This window comes from Portunus trituberculatus, chromosome 6 (assembly GCF_017591435.1).
Source record: "Portunus trituberculatus isolate SZX2019 chromosome 6, ASM1759143v1, whole genome shotgun sequence".
Taxonomy (NCBI): domain Eukaryota; kingdom Metazoa; phylum Arthropoda; class Malacostraca; order Decapoda; family Portunidae; genus Portunus; species Portunus trituberculatus.
Window position 1 is genome coordinate 9,536,579 of NC_059260.1, and position 14,362 is coordinate 9,550,940.

The 14,362-nt window shown below is 45.4% G+C and overlaps 1 protein-coding gene across 1 annotated transcript in view; it reads right to left on the reverse strand.

Annotated features, from left to right (window-relative positions):
• LOC123518598 (putative transcription factor SPT20 homolog-like 2) overlaps positions 1-14,362 on the reverse strand; it is a 298,506-nt gene that overhangs the window by 14,993 nt on the left and 269,151 nt on the right.

Sequence of the window (14,362 nt, forward strand, 5' to 3'; positions counted from 1 at the left end):
ATTTTCCATGTCCTAGCTGGCCTAAACCCTCAGAAGACCTATGGATGTAATGGGATCCCTCCTATTATTCTCAAAAACTATGCCTCCACACTTGCACCTTGCCAGATCAAAATCTTTCCACTATGTGTATCAACTTCTACCTTTCTTTATTGTTGGAAGTTTGCCTACATTCAGCCTGTTCCTAAAAAGGATGACTGTTCTGATTCCTCATACTACAGCCATATTGGTTTAACGTCCTGCTGATCTAAAGTTTTTTCATCTATTCTTAACAGGAAGATTCTTAAACATTTATCACTTCACAATCTTCTATCAGATCATCAGTATGGCTTCCACCAAGGTTGCTGTACTGATGATCTGGCTTTCCTTACTGATTCGTGGTCATCCTCTTTTAGAGATTTTGGTGAAACACTTGCTGTTGCCTAAGACATATCACAAACTTTTGATAGAACCTGGTACAAAGGTTTGAGTTCCAAACTACCCTCCTATTGCTTCTATCCTTCTCTCTCCATCTTCACCTCAAGTTTCCTCTCAACCTTTTTTATTGCTGCTGTGGTACATAGTCACTTTTCTTATAAATTTTTTAATAGTAGTGTTCCTCAGGATTCTGTCCTGTCATCCATTCTCATCCTAATATTCATCACTAAACTTCTAAACCAAACTTCTTGTCCTATCCATTCTTATGCTGATGATACCTCCCTACATTCTTCCACGTCTTTTCAGAGATGACAAATCCTTCAGAAAGTAAACAGATCACATAAGGAAACCCCAGAACACCTGATTTCCAACCTCTCTAAAATTTCTGACTGAGGTAGAGAAAACCTGGTAGTATTTAATGCCTCAAAAACTCAATTTCTCCATCTATCAACTCAACATGATCTTCCAGACAACTACGACTTCTTTAATGACACTCAAATGTTTCCCTCTTCGACAAAGAATATCCTTGATATTATATCCTTTACTTATAATCTGAACTGGAAACTTCATATTTCTTCTCTAGCTAAAACAGTTTCTATGAAGTTAGGCATTCTGAGACGTCTCCACCAGTTTTTCTCAGACGTCTCAGATCCACTGTGTACACATAATAAACAGTAGACAACGAACAACTCTGGTTTACTTCTCCATCCGTATCCTGGCTAGATAGTGAACACTACTACAATTGGTGACCCCCGAAGTGTAGTCTTGATGTGTGATGGAGCAGTGTAGTGCTAATGACAGTGTGTTCAGTGACTCATTGCATGTGCTGCCCTTCAGTAACTATGTTGAGGCATGGTTCCTGCACCTTGAGGCCATTTGGGCTGAGTTAAGTAGGTCTATCTTGGGTGCTTTTTGGCAGTCTCGTGAGGCCTGTTTCACTGCACTGGACTTGGCTCAGTACGACAATGGCCGCCCCTCAATGCTCCTAGTAAGGCTGTCTGCCCTGAACAGGATGTCAGGTGTTACGGCCTGCCCGTAACATACACCACTACCATCACCTCCTCTGCTTGTTACCTCGTTTGCCACCTTTCCGGCTCCCCTTCCACGTCACCGTCTCGTGAACCTTCCACGCCACCGTCTCATGAACCTTCCACGTCACTGTCTCATGAAGCCCCACTACTGTCCCGAAGTTGGATTCACGCGGCCCCATTCGACTCCAGCGTAAGTGTTAAAGCAAGCTCGGCTTTCTGGAAAGTCAAGTCGAGGTCCAGGCCTCAACCAGTGAACACAACGCCTCTTGGGACTACTGTGGCATCAACCATCACCCAGCACTTCACCACTGCGACACCTCATAAGTATCACTTCCCCTCGTCCGTGTTTTCCACATTGCCTCCATATAGGATTAGGATTATTGTTAGGTATTAAGTTGGGATTTATTGTTGTATTTATTTCTGTGTTATATGTATATGTGTATGTCATTTTCCTGTGTTTCATGTTATATATGTGTTTCATGTTTCATGTTACATCTATGTGTGTCAGTTTCATTATGGGTTATTAAAATAGCTTTTTAAAGAGCCCCCTTTGCATTTCCTCACCAGTTGAACCTGCAGTGTTTTTTTTTATTGTTATTGTTCAACAGCTCCCCGATGCCAATCTTACCCGTTTAACCAGTGAACGTAACAATTGGTGACCGTGACAGGACTATTATAACCCATGTTCAGTGTTCCATTTTTCCAGTGACTTTTTTTTCTGTGATTACATTATTTTTTCTTATGTGTTTCTGTGGTGTTGTGACTTTGATGTGGTTTTTTTCTGTGACTTACTCTGCGTGTGGTTTAAATTTACCTTTGTGCGATCAAGTGGCTCCTTCTGAGTTAAAAGTGCTTCGTGACTTTCATTGGTATCGCATAGCAGTGGTAGGGCAGGAAACCAGGTAGAAAGGTGTGTTCACCGATAGCACTTATCTCTATTTTTTGCACATAGCAGGTGTGTAATAAGTGTTATCCAAGTGTTGGGATCATCATATGTTCATGCGAACCCTCAATCCCCTCACTTCGCGGATCATTTTTCTCGCTAGTTAGAATCGGCCATATTAACTAGTCTCTCAGACTAATCCGCCTCCTTATCAATAACAAGTCTCAGTACAATTCGCTCCTCACTCTCAAGTCTCGTACCTAGAGTAATCCGGATCCCTCTTAATGCCGTAATTCTCTAGTTTACTCCCTCATTAGTGATTGTACTCATAAGTGTTTGCTTAAGTATAATCTAGGTAATTTCCAAGGTTGCCTTTATTATCACTCTGCCAAGTTCCTCACTTAAGTAATTCGCTTATCATTTTTTTTTTTTGTGGTTTAACATCTATTTAATATGGCTTCCGCTCAGTTTAACGTTGAAGATTTTTCTGCTGACCCTTCTCTGGAACAACTTAAAGGTGCTAATATAAAGAAGGTCCAATGGAAAGCCATCGCTAAACATTTTGATGTTCCCATCACGTCTCAGATGACTAAAGAGGTCATTAAGAATGTAGTTGTTGAACATCTAGTGCAACAACTTAAAGGTGCTAATATAAAAAAAAAAGAACCAATGGAAAGCCATCGCTAAATATTTTGATGTTTCCATCACGTCTCAGATGACTAAAGAGGTCGTTAAGAATGTAGTTGTTGAAAATGTAGTGCAAGAAGGTCAGTTGCTAGGAAATGCCATAGAAGAGTTAACTCTCATGTCAGCCTCTACGAGGACTATAATACACAGTCCCCAGGAAGAACAGGATAAGAGTAGGATAAGTCAGTGGGAAATTGAGAAGCTTAAACTAGAATACCGGATGCATGAAAAACAAATGCAACTACAGGCAGAAAAGGAAGAGAGAAAATTACGGGAAAGACAAATGCAACTACAGGAAAAACAAATGCAACTACAGGCAGAAAAGGAAGAGAGAGAATTTCAGTTACAACTTAAAAGGCAGGAGAAAGAGTCAGAAATTCAGGAGTTAGCCCTACGAAATGACGCTAAGTTTAGAGGTGAAGAAATAGATATAAAGAAAAAGTTAGCAAGCTTTAATCCCGCTACAGCTGCTCCGCTAGTTCCCCTTTTGATGAATCTGATGTTGACGGGTCATTTCGCGCTTTTGAGAGCATTGCTAATAGGAATAAATGGCCCAAGGATCAGTGGGTGTCTCTCCTTGTCCCTAAGCTAGTAGGAAAAGCTTATAGGGTATACAACGGCCTTAGTGATGAGGTAGAATATGAAGAGATCAAAGGTAACATTCTAGACGCCTACTCTATCACTTCTGATGGATACAGACAACAGTTCTGAAAGTATGTAAAACCAGACTCTCACACCTATGTTGAATTTGCTAGTGAGAAACTAAGACAATTTAAGAAATGGTTAGCCGCCCTTAACATTACCACCTTTTCGGAGTTGCTCAATCTAATGGTCCTGGAAGAATGGAAGAACAAGTTACCCTTTAATATTCTGAGGCATGTGGAAGAACGGGGAGAGAGTGATCTTATGTCTGCCGCTAAAGTGGCTGATGCGTTTGCTTTGTTGATGGGATCCCTGGGTAGTAGAGGTCGTGGTTCACTATCTAATGTTAGGTCCTCCTTTGGGGAAGGTTTTGGGGCGCGGGTGGTAAGCCGACCGGATTCTCGCCAAATGCATATAATTCCCCCTGGTGTACATACTGTAAGAAACCAGGACACACGATCCAGAAATGTAGACACCCAAATTGCAAGGCCTCTCAACGTCAACTTTCTTTTGTGGCCCCTAAACCTAACACATTTGAGAACAAGAAACCAGTGGCCCTAGCTAACCCTGTCAACTCTCCTCTAGAACTTTATGACTCGTACATGTATCAAGGTAAAGTGTCCCTGACTGATGGTAAAGACAAGGCAATAAATGTCAAGGTTCTGCGTGATACAGGTGCTGCCCAATCCATCTTAAGGGAAGATGTCATCCCTAACATCAAACAGGCTTTCACTGGGGAGAAGGTGATCCTTACAGGTCTCGAATCACAGCTCTCCTATCCCTTGGCTAACATTAGCTTACAGTGCCCTTTCATTTCAGGAGAGGTTGTGGTAGCCATTAAACCTGGTGAACTGCCAGTACCGGGGGTACATCTTGTACTGGGTAATGATCTTGCGGGTAACTTGGCTGTTCCAAACTTAATTGTTCTTGATTCTCCCTTAACAGAAAGTCCCACTAAGACCCTGGACGAAACATCCCCTCACTTCTTCCCAGTGTGTGCAGTCACCAGGTCTCAGTCCAAGTCCCCTGCCCTTTCACCACCTCCTCCACCAATGATTGCCTCTACTGACAACTTGTACAATAACATCATTTCAAAGGAGAATTTGATTAATGCTCAGGAACAGGATCTCACTTTGGCTAAGATCAGACATGTTGCCAGTGAGACAAAGGATATGTCTAAATTGCCTTGTTTTTATTATCAGGAAGGAGTCCTGATGCGTGCCTACAGACCTCCTGAACTGAAACAACTAGACACCTGGTCAGAAACACATCAAGTTGTCATCCCTTGTCTGTAAGACCAGCCATTATAGAACTAGCTCATGATGGATTGTCAGGTCATCTAGGCATCCAAAAACCTACAAGAAGGCTCTTCAACATTTTTTTGGCCAGGAATGAAAAAGGATGTGTCACACTATGTAAAACATGTCACATATGTCAAATTGTGGGTAAGCCTAACGAACGCCTTGTGCCAGCTCCTCTGACGCCTATTCCAGTTCAGACGGAGCCCTTCGAAAAGATCATTCTAGACTGCGTAGGGCCCTTACCCAAAACCAAACGAGGGAATCAGTATTTGTTAACCCTCATGGATCCCACTACCAGGTACCCTGAAGCATTCCTCTTAAGAACATCACATCAAAGACCATTGTAAAACATCTAATACATTTTTTCACCTCGGTAGGAATTCCAAAACAAATTCAGTCTGACAAGGGTAGCAATTTCACTAGCAATTTTTTCCAACAGATAGTGAATGAGCTAAACATCGACCATGTAACCTCCTCGGCTTACCACCCCCAATCCCAAGGCTGTCTGGAGCGGTTTCACCAAACATTAAAATCCATGATGAAGAAGTATTGCTTGGAGCATCAAGGAGACTGGGATGAAAGTATCTCTTTCCTTCTCTTCGCTTTAAGAGAATCTCCTCAAGATTCTTTAGGTTACTCCCCGTTTGAATTACTCTATGGTAGACAGATCAGGGGGCCTCTCAAAATATTAAAGGATCAATGGTTTACTCAAAATACTCCTTCAAGCCCCAGTGTGTCTGACTACATCAGTAACCTTAAGAATAAAATCAGTGAAGTCAGATCTTTTGCTAAATCAAACTTCCTCAAATCTCAAACTAAAATGCAACAGAATTCTCTTCCCAAATCTGTCATGAGAAGTTTCAAACCAGGAGACAAGGTTTTACTTTTCTCCCACTCCAGGCAATGCTCTTCACAGTAAGTTCATGGGACCTTATGTTGTGGCTCAAAACTAAGTCCATTAAACTATGTGGTCCACACTCCTGACCGTCGTAAGGATTCCCAACTAGTTCATATTAATCTAATGAAACCTTACCACTCCAGAGAACCAGAGGACGACTTGTCTCGCACTGTACCTGTATGTCTGGTAGGGAAGGAGTCTGGTCCTGTGCCCCCCGAGGAAGAGTCCGACATCGAATTCCTCTTCTCGTCACCTAAAGGACGCCCCTCAAACAGCCAAATCATGTCCAACCTTGATGAGGTGTTTCTTTCCTTAACACCTTCACAACAGTCTGATCTTAAAAAGTTATTGCTAGACTTTTCAGAAATCACAGGTGACCTTCCAGGACTTTGTAATACTATCCAACATGACATAACATTAATATCTAATGACATCAAGCCTATAAGACAACCAGCCTATCGCATTTCACCCATTAAAAGAGACTTGATGAAAAAGAGGTAGACTATCTGCTCTGTCATCACCTTGCAGAACCTAGTATATCCCCTGGGCTTCTCCCTGCCTGTTAACATCTAAGCCAGATGGTAGTAGTCGATTTTGCACCGACTACAGGAAATTAAATAAAGTGACGGTGCCAGACTCCTACCCATTGCCCTTGATAGAGGACCTTATAGATAGTATAGGAGTAGCCAAATTTGTAACCACTATAGACTTGCTTAAAGGTTACTACCAGATTCCCCTCTCGGACGAGGCCCGAATAATATCCGCCTTCATCACCCCCTTCGGACTATACCAATACACAGTGATGCCCTTCGGCTTGTCTAATGCTCCCACCACCTTCCAGAGGGCTATAAATTACATCACCCAGGACTTGGAGGGAACATCCGCCTATCTGGACGACCTGGTGGTGACTTCGGACGACTGGGTGACACATCTGACCCGTCTCCGGAGGCTGATGGGTCGGTTGCAGGAAGCCGGGCTTACAATCAACCTGGCTAAGTCCACCTTCAGGAAATATACGGTGGTCTACCTGGGACATGTGGTGGGGAACGGCAAGGTTTGCCCCAAGAGAGCTAACGTGGAGGCCATCCTTGGCCCTACCACCAGGAAAGCTCTCATGAGGTTCTTGGGGATGGCTGGTTTCTACAGACGCTTCTGTAGGAACTTCTCCACCCTGGCCACCCCCCTGACGGACCTTATCAGCACTTCCGTCCCCTTCCACTGGACCCCAACCTGTGACCAAGTCTTCCAACATCTCAAGGCGTTCCTCTCCTTGGAACCAGTGGTCTGGACACCAGATCACTCCCGCCCCTTCCATCTACAAGTGGACGCGAGTGGAGTTGGAGTGGGTGCTGTCCTACTACAAACGGACCCCACAAGCGGCATCCTCCATCCCATCACCTATCACTCTGCCAAGCTGAAGAAACATCAACTCAACTACTCCACCATCGAGAAGGAGGCTCTGGCACTCGTCCTGGCGCTCTAACGTTTTGAGTGCTACCTTCATCCTGGTCCTCAAACTACGAAGGTCTTCACTGATCACAATCCTCTGGTCTTCCTTCACACCATGAAGAACTGAAACCAACGCATTCTTAGGTGGGCCTTGTTAACTCAACCCTTCAACTTGGAAGTCCACCATATCAAGGGGGTGGACAACATCATTGCCGATGCCTTATCAAGATCTCCCGTCTCACCTCCTTCATGAGCCCATTACGGAGGTCTTAGTGGGGAGGAAATGTTGCAGCCCGCCTGTAACATACACCACTACCATCACCTCCTCTGCTTGTTACCTCGTTCGCCACCTCTCCGCCTCCCCTTCCACGTCACCGTCTCATGAACCTTCCACGCCACCGTCTCATGAACCTTCCACGTCACCGTCTCATGAAGCCCCGCTACTGTCCCGAAGTTGGATTCACGCGGCCCCATTCGACTCCAGCGGAAATGTTAAAGCAAGCTCGGCTTTCTGGAAAGTCAAGTCGAGGTCCAGGCCTCAACCAGTGAACACAACGCCTCTTGGGACTACCGTGGGATCAACCATCACCCAGCACTTCACCACTGCGACACCTCATAAGTATCACTTCCCTCGTCCGTTTTTCCACATTGCCTCCATATAGGATTAGGATTATTGTTAGGTATTAAGTTGGGATTTATTGTTGTATCTATTTCTGTGTTATATGTATATGTGTATGTCATTTTCCTGTGTTTCATGTTATATATGTGTTTCATGTTTCATGTTACATCTATGTGTGTCAGTTTCATTATGGGTTATTAAAATAGCTTTTTAAAGTGCCCCCTTTGCATTTCCTCACCAGTTGAATCTGCAGTGTTTTTTTTTTATTGTTATTGTTCACCGGCTCCCCGATGCCAATCTTACCCGTTTAACCGGTGAACGTAACACAGGTTTCCTACTTTTGGAGGAGATGGTGCGCCACAAACTTATCTCCCTCTTGCCGTAGGCAGTCTGTCTCCAGCTGGTGGCTGTCCCACAAGCCCTCTTTAAGGTGGAATACATGGCTCTTGTGGGCAGAGTGCTTAAGGCCCATGTGGTGTCGCCCCTCCCCTGACAGTTCCCCACCCCGATGGACCAGACGTGCCCATCAGCTGACTCCCTCGTGCTCCACATCCTCCAGCAACAGGTGGTGGTGGCTACTGGAACTCACCATGACCTGCCCCTGGCTCCAGTGTCCCGCTCCACTGAGGCCCGCCCTGCTTCAGTAGAGACATCCCTGTGACGCCTGGAGGCTATCCTCCCCCGCCCTCCCACCTCGAAGGACATGGAAGTCTGTTTTCACCACAGGCACTTTGGGGCCGGGGCGCGCAACTGCCAACCACTGTGTGTTTGGTCCTGCCAGGGAAACAGGGCAGGCGGGAGCCACTAACACTATTGCCCACCCCCACCTCCCTTCCTTCTCTCTGCTCTGGCCGGTTGCCCCGCCGCCCTGTTTCCGCCTCGTCTTTATCGGCTGTGCAGCCTGCTCCGGCCCCTGCAGAACACGCACCATCTCTGCTGCCAGCTCCTCAGTGTTTCATGGGCAGCCATGACATGCCTGTGCCCCCTGGCCGGCCTACTGTTGTCCACATGTCGTCCTCACTGGCGGAGCAGTAGTCCCCAGGTGGCCGGGCCCTGTCTCCTCCGCCACTCCATCCGCAGCCCACTGGTGGCCCAGCTTCCGTGCCATTCATCCATCTGCAGGCCTCGGCTGGCCACAGGTGCGAGTTACTCCTACCGACTGCTCCTTTGCAGCCCATGGGGGGCTTTGCTTCGTCCCCACCACTGTCTCTCCACCAGCCAGCTCCTGCCTGATCCCTGACCCTGCCAGCAGGCCATCCTCACCTTGGGACTTTCACTCCTGCCTCTTCTGGCTCCATTGCGCAGTCATCGCCGCCACAGCACCCAGAGCGGCTTCCTCCCTCACAGTGCCCCCCCTTCTCTGGATGAGAGACATTCGCTCTGGTGGCAGTTTCCTGGTGAATTCCGGGACAGAAGTGAGTGTGGTTCCAGCAGCCATCACCGACTGCTGCGCCCCACCTTGCATGGTGTACAGGCAACTCCCGCTAAACAAACGAATTATGTTCCTAAAAAAAACGTTTGTTGTGCGAATTTTCGTTAAGCGAACTAATTATAACAAGTTTGACCTCTGACTTGAACTTTCATTGAGAGTAAACAAAAGCGAGAGTGCATCATAGTACAGTAAAAGGTTTAATGAAAGTAAAAAAATATGAAGTTAAACATTTAAGCACTTTAATTTATGCATGTATGTAAGGACAGGAATACTCTGCTTAAAGAACAGGATAGGGGATGTCAAAGCTGTTCGTAGAGCGGAAATTCGTTAAGCGGATGTAATTTTCCCATAGGAAATAATGGAAATAGGGGGGATGCGTTCTGGGCTAGTCGCCAACATACCATATGGGTTAAAAAAATAAAAATTATATTTTTTCTATTAGCTTTTTACAAACCTTACCCCCAAGAAAAGATTGTTTTGTAATGCATAAAGTGAAATCTTACATGGAATACCAAAAAATAAAGCAGAGATTAGATCAGCCACAGACAAAGTGGAGACTCATGGCGACTTGGCCGCTTCTTCTTCTTCTTCTTGTGACTCCGTGGCAGTGAGTGATAGTGAATTACTAATGAAATACTGCGGTACTTCATTACTAATTCACTATCACTCAGTGCCACGGAGTCCAGGTTGTCCTCATGGCATGAGCGTATACGAATACTAAGATATGATATCCATTATAGCAGGCAATAGAGGAGTGGAAACATAAATTTAATATCGTGGTGAAAGACAACACGCAAGCTAAAAGAGTCACAAGAAGAAGAAGAAGCGGCCGAGTCACCGTGAGTCTCCGCCATCTGTGGCTGATCTCATCATCTCTGCTTTATTTTTTGGTATTTAATGTAAGATTTAATTTTATGCATTACAAAACAATCCTTTCTTGGGGGCAAGGTTTGTAAAAATCTAATAGAAATGTTTTGTGAACATAAATGCATATATAAGACAGTAACGCCACCTCCAGAGATGGTGTTCCCAGCAACCTCATCACCGTCTCTCCAAGCGTTCATGGAAGCCATTTTGTGGCAGGAGGTTGCACTGACGTTGTTAATGAATCTTGGATCCAGCTCAGGAGCGCTAGAGACAGGCGGGGAGCCAGCCAATCACAGCGAAGCTGCCGCATTCGGTCCCTCACCTGGCAAATTCAAACCCAGAAAATTCGCTAAAACAGATGTGGTTGTACGTTATGCAGACTTTTTCTTCTAACTTTATATTGTACGTTAAACCGGAAATTAGTTAGACAAACGTTCATTAAGCGGAGTATTACTGTACCTTTACAATGTTGAAGGGAGGGAGAGTGAAGCGGGAAAGACGCTAGCTGGCAACCTGTGGAATGTAAACAAAAGGTGCATCATTGTATCGCATACAAAACTTATGTACCACATTTCCACAAGGCTTTCCATTTCATCCATTGCAGTCACGAGTTCAGGTGGTTCTTTTAGCTTGCAAGGAAGCTATGGTCTCACCACCCTTCTTAATAGAGACTGCTGACTTGAAAATAGTAGAGACAGTAGATGGAGTCAAGCGATGGTGGCGATGGTGAATAATATCCAGCTTCACTTCGAGAGTAAGAGACTTCCTTTTCTTCTTAGCAACGCTAGGCGACATTGCAGGACTGGCTGCAGGACGTTTTGGTGGCATATTGAGCGTGAGATGACAAGCTGATGCTGGACTCTGTTTTTGTTTTGAACTAAGAGTGGGGAAGGGTAGGGGAGTGAGTGGTGTGCAGTTTTGTCCATGAAAGGTGCTGGTGTATTCAAAAGCCTGTCAGCTTCTGTGATACGCAGGGCTTTCAAACTTGGAAAAAAATTACCTGGATAAAATTTCGTTAAAGCGAGTTTGGTGTTCATTTATACGAGCAGATGGTAGTAAAAGGAAACCTTTATAGCAAAATTTTGTTGTGTGAACGTTCATTAAGCGAGGGTTGCCTGTACAACCATCCTGGCATCTTGGGCATGCACTGCATCATAAGCAGGTGAGTGGTGTGGCCAGGGATGAGGATGGAGATTGAAGAGTGGGTCCACACCTGCCTTCCTCATCAAGCCACAAAGATTCACCGCCATACCCGCACTCTGCTGCAGGCCATACCCATGCCCATGGAACGCTTCCACACTGTCCACGTAGATCTGGTTGGTCTTATACCACCTAGCCGAACCCACTAGTACCTCCTTATCTGTGTAGACAAGACCACACACTGGGGTACCACAATTCCAATGCCTGACAGCACAGCGGAGTGTATGGCTGCCCACTTCCTCTCGGGGTGGGTGTTGAACTTTGGGGTGCCAGTCACTCTCATCACTGACCAGGGGGTGCAGTTCGAGTCTCATGCCTGAAGTGAGCTCATGGCCTTCTTCAGCATATAGCGTCAGCACCACAGCCTATCACCCACAGGCCAACGGTATGGTGGAGCGCTTTCACTGGCACCTCAAGGAAGTGATTTGTATCCTTCCTCATTCTGACAGCTAGGTTGATACCCTCCTGATCACCTTTCTGACTTGGAGGGCCATGGAGAAGGAGGATGTACATCACATGCAGGTGGGGCTAGTCTACGGGGAGGATTTGCAGTTTCCTCACCAATTCGGTGCACCGGGGCCCACGTGACACGCCCTGGCCTTCCTACCAGCATTGCAGCAGGCAATGGTGAATCTCCAGCCCACTCCTCCTCATCCACCCACATCCCGCCTCACCCACTTCGTGACCTCCGTGATGTGGCAGCGGTCTTCCTGAAGACTGGTGCCACCACAGGACTTCTCCAGCCACCTTATATGGGCCCGTATTGTGTGTTGCACTGGAGCGAGAAGTACATCACCTTGGAAATCGAAGGCAGCCCATACATTGCTTCATGGGACAGGGTGAAGGAGGCTCACCTGCCACCTGCTCAGCCCACATCCCAAGGCCATCCCCACCAACCCCACCCACCTCCCACAGCGCTACCCTTGCTCCCTCAGCTGCACCTTCTGCCTGTGGTGGAGCTGTTGTGCCTTCCACACCCAGCGGAGGTGGTACCACTCTGCCTGCCACCCTTAGGTGCCACCACTAAGAATCTGGTCACTTTGGGAGCAGCGCCACCCTCACCTTGTCCCCTGGCAGCCCATGAGCCCAGCGTGTCACCTGCAAGCCACCACTACCGCTCGCCCCACCTATCTCACAGTCTCCATCACCTCCTGCTGCATCACCTCTCCCTCCTGCTACACAACCTCCTTCCCACTCCCTGTTGACCCTCCAGGCATTGGTACTCGCTTTGGTAGGTTAAACCAAGGTCCTTAATTTTTCCAGGCTTTTTAGGTGCCCCTTGCTTGTCACTTTCTCTTTCTTTCCCTATTCCTGTATATATGTATTTTTACCCTTATGCATAATTATTTTCTCCCATTCAATTTTATTTTTATTCTAGCTTGGATTCTCCTTTCTGTGGGGGAGGGGGGTACTGTAGTGAACTCAACTACTACTACTACTACTACTACTACTACTACTACTACTACTACTACTACCATTACTCTACTACTACTACTACTACTACTACTACTACTACTACTTCCACTACTGCTAAGTGACCTGCACAAGCAAGCTTAGCACGGTCATTTCACTAAGCCATGCCAGGTGCACAGCATGACCTGACACCAGCTGGATTGGGTTAAGTCACGGCCCTTGACTCTGGCCACCACATGGGTCAATAAGCACAGAGCTACTCTGGGACACACACGCCTACATGGCAGCTTGTCCCATCACCGTTACCCACTGTGTACACATAATAAACAAAAGACAACAAACAACTCTACTTTACTTCTCCATCCATGTCCTGGTTAGATAGTAAACACAGTCCCATTTGTGTTATCCAGACTTTTCATTAACTACACCAGTGCCTGCACCATTTAGACCAAAAAAACAAGGGTCAAGTGTAAATATATATTCAGGTATTTCTCAATTTATGAGTGTTCAGATTATACAATTTCAAAATAACACAAGGTAGAAAATTAAGTATTTTTTTTATATGCAGATTATTTAGATCAGGAGTTCTCAACCTTTTTCTTCTTAAGAACCCCCCCAAGTTATAAAACCATCTATCCAGTAATCTGACATTGAACAGAATGTCAATTTAATGAATGACCATAACTCATATGCAATGGTACTGCAAAGGATATTATTAGATCTGCCATCTAAGTACCTCTGGAATGTTTATTTAGTGACTGACACTAACTCAATATGCAATGGTATTGCAAAGAATATTATTAGATCAGCCACCTAAGTACCCCTGGAAATCTTGTGAACCCCTGGAGGTTTGCACACCCCAGGTTGAGAACCACTGGTTTAAAATAACATGATGTCAAGAAAATCAGACACAAGCAACTTTGATTACATTGTGATGTCACGGAAGAGGAGTTAACCATGTGGTGTCCAGATGCAGATAAGAAGGGAGGTAAAAAAACCTAGTAATTTTTGTTTTTTTTTCATATTACACAAATTATTTGGAACAACACAATGTCAAGATGCTTTGCTGGTACGGCAAATCTCAGGAGTTATGAGATTCCACAAGATGTTTAGGTTGCCATACTGTCATCACAGGTGATTACAGCACAGAGGTGCTTCATCTGCAGGATAGCTAGTGATGCATGATAAACATCATCAGGAAGATCAGCATATACTGCCTTGCTGTCACTTGGACAGTTAGTGTCTCGTATGTTGAAGCAAATAATCCATTTATGTGTCTTTCTGGAATCAGGGTCTGGAGTCAGGGTGTCTTGCATAATCACTTCTAGATCTTTTTATTCACTCCTTTTCATTATAATCTCTTCTCCCATTTTGTATTCCCACATACTCCAATTTTGTATCCCAACATTACTTATACACATTTCCATTACATGGTATTTCCTGGTATTAATTTCTAATTTCCACTTTTGGCTCCACTCCCAGATCTTGTCAATATTCTTCTGCAATTCCATACATTCCCTAATGTT